This window comes from Musca autumnalis, unplaced genomic scaffold (genome assembly GCF_047663935.1).
Source record: "Musca autumnalis isolate F117 unplaced genomic scaffold, ASM4766393v1 scaffold_2, whole genome shotgun sequence".
Classification (NCBI taxonomy): Eukaryota; Metazoa; Arthropoda; class Insecta; order Diptera; family Muscidae; genus Musca; species Musca autumnalis.
Genome location: NW_027411755.1, coordinates 45,846,449 through 45,849,190, shown reverse-complemented (window position 1 = coordinate 45,849,190; position 2,742 = coordinate 45,846,449). Strand labels below are relative to the sequence as shown.

Sequence of the window (2,742 nt, the reverse complement as noted above, 5' to 3'; positions counted from 1 at the left end):
TGCCCCGTTTTGCATTTTTGCTTTTAAACAATTTTTTATTTTCATAAAAAGTGAAAATATTTTTGTAAAAAATCGCGCGATTTTTGTTTTTCAGAAAGTATTTGTATAATTTTACAAAGACGGTTTATTTTCATACATAGTAAAAATATTTTTGTAAAAAATCGCGCTATCTTTTCACAATTTTTCGCACAATTTGTTCAAAAATATTTTCGCCTGCGGAGGCTTCCTGTTTTCCAGAAGGTATGTGCATATTTTTACAAAAACTTTTTTTTAAATAGTGCAAATATTTTTGTAAAAAATCGCGCAATTTTTTTAAAACATTTTCGGCTGCGGCGTTTTTCGTTTTTCAGATAGTCTTTGCATGTTGCGCAAGGTGTGGTCGGAAATAGGGGTGCAAACAAAGGCGGTCATAACTCCCAAAATAGATTTGGGAGTTATGTCCGTGGGAGCTATGTCACGCCACCGTTTTTTCTTTGCATACCTTTTTATAACAGGACAACCTTTAGAAGTAATATGTAGTTTTACCATAAATAGAATGCATTTTAAGGGCCTTGTAAATATTGAAGTGTTTTAAATATTTCGAAGGTAAATTGGCCTCCACAAGGAAGGTCGTTGTTAATAGAACATTGGAATCTTATTTATTATATGTAGGTACATAAAATATTCATAAGCATTTTCTTTTCAAAAGTCCTCATTGGGCAAAAAATCTTTGAAGTAGATCCTCTCGAGAGAAATTATAAGGGTTTAAGGAATGGTAAAGATATTAGATATAAATGTTTCTTGTAACTATACACTTAGGAATCTTTAAAGGTCTATCTGGGATATATAAAACTTTATTTCATTTTCAACTATATTCTATTAACAGGTGACTTGTTTATACCTACTTTAGGAATACACTCTTTGGAGTCAAACCATTAAACAATATATTTAATTTTAGAAGGCGTATATATTGATTTAATCTTTAAGACTTAAAATTGTCCAATGCTTGGTTTACATTTACGAAATCCACTCGATTTAAACTGTCAATTCCTTTGCGTGTACGTCAAATGAAAACTCATTAAAAGTACTGTACACACATATCCATGTTGAATATCGAACTTGTTGGCATGCAACAAGTAATGTAAACAAATCAAATAAACTGAACAAAATATCAAATATGTTGGTTAGAGTTCATACCTTGGTTAGAGTTCAGTAATGTCAATATCGCGTTTTGCAAGTAATTCTTTTCTTTATAGAATACCAATACCACTTCGTAAACTTTTGAAAGATTGTCGTATTCAAACGAGATCGTCTCAAGTTTTTAGGAGCGGTGTATTTAAATTCTAGGGAACCATGTTGGGTTGGGTCCCTAGATAACTAAAAACGCTTGAAACGACCTTTTGCTGTTATTTTTCTCGACTTATTTAATTTTGTCTATAATTGGGGATAGTGGGGTGAATCTTTCAGACTATCTCGTTCCGCGTCCTTGGGGGTTGTTGATTGTAAAGTGACAAGTTGTAATATCAATTGGAAATAGTAACCAATACTCACCTGTAAAGAAAAAACAAAAGTACTTACATTGTTGAAACCTAAACCTGAAAAAACAAAAATACTTATATTGTGAATTTACTTCTACCTACCTGTGTACATAAACCATCATACTTGCCAGTGTAAACGCCAAGGTGAATTCGCCGCAAAATTGACAAACGGTAATTTTGAAATTTGAATTTGAAAAATAAAAAATATACATACATAAAATTGTTTCAAGTTTTTTTTTTGTGAAGAAATAGTGGCAGAATGAGAGTATGAAGTGTTTGCAATAGAAAAGATGGTGTTGAAAAAGCAACGTTCTTTAGTATCCCAAAGGACAAAGTTAAAGACCAGAGTGGAGTGCGATTTGTGGAGTCGAACTCAATACCAAGTCAAAAATATGTTCGCTTCATTTCAAGTACAAGTACATGACGGGTTTTAACTCTAAAATTCAATTATTACCACTCGCGGTGCCCGATCTAAAAACGTTTCAATATGATTTGAGTGATCAAAAATTATCTCAGTAAGTAGGATTTATGTGTATTAATAACAAATGAAGTATAATATGAAGTGCACACAGGTCAACTGAATGTGAAATTTCTCCTGATTTTGTCCTGTTACGTCCAAATCGTATCACGTGTGACAACCAACCCCTAATGAAAATCCCTATTTATTTGAAGACGAGATGGAGGTAGCAGTTATGACCAGCAGCCACAATGAAAATCCCTATCGAGAACAAATAATCACAGTAGTTAAAGATCCCGAAACGCAGCCAGAGTAAGTAACATAATGCCTGCATACATGTTGACTTCATTATTCTGTTATTACTTTTAAAATAAGTTATTCATATTACATTACTTTGTTATAGATAAGTATCTGCATTTACCGACAGGACCTATACCGATAGTTCTCTGCAAGATTGTTTTATACATCCAACGATATATTAACATGTGAATATTCACATGTTGATGTTATTTTACCGATGGATATATATGTGCATATATAAATACTTCATACAATATTTTTTATGGATACTCATTTAGTGCATTTATTCAGATAAATTAATAAGAAACCATTTCCTGGATAAAGGATTGTTAATAAATGACCAAATATTAACATCGCCAACAATAAGCAATGTATTGACACATACGAATAAGACTGATGTATCCATTACCTATAAAGTGGCTGAAGAATATCTGTCGGTAAAAGGTGTAGGTATGATTATTTTATTTG

The 2,742-nt window shown here is 32.0% G+C and overlaps 1 long non-coding RNA gene across 1 annotated transcript; it reads left to right on the top strand.

Moving 5' to 3' along the window:
• Window positions 1-1,777: 1,777 nt before the first annotated feature.
• On the top strand, window positions 1,778-2,444 carry LOC141392770 (uncharacterized). Its single transcript, XR_012409866.1, has 3 exons — window positions 1,778-2,032; window positions 2,090-2,286; window positions 2,378-2,444. It is a non-coding gene; the product is annotated as an uncharacterized lncRNA (long non-coding RNA).
• The last annotated feature ends 298 nt before the right edge of the window (window positions 2,445-2,742 follow it).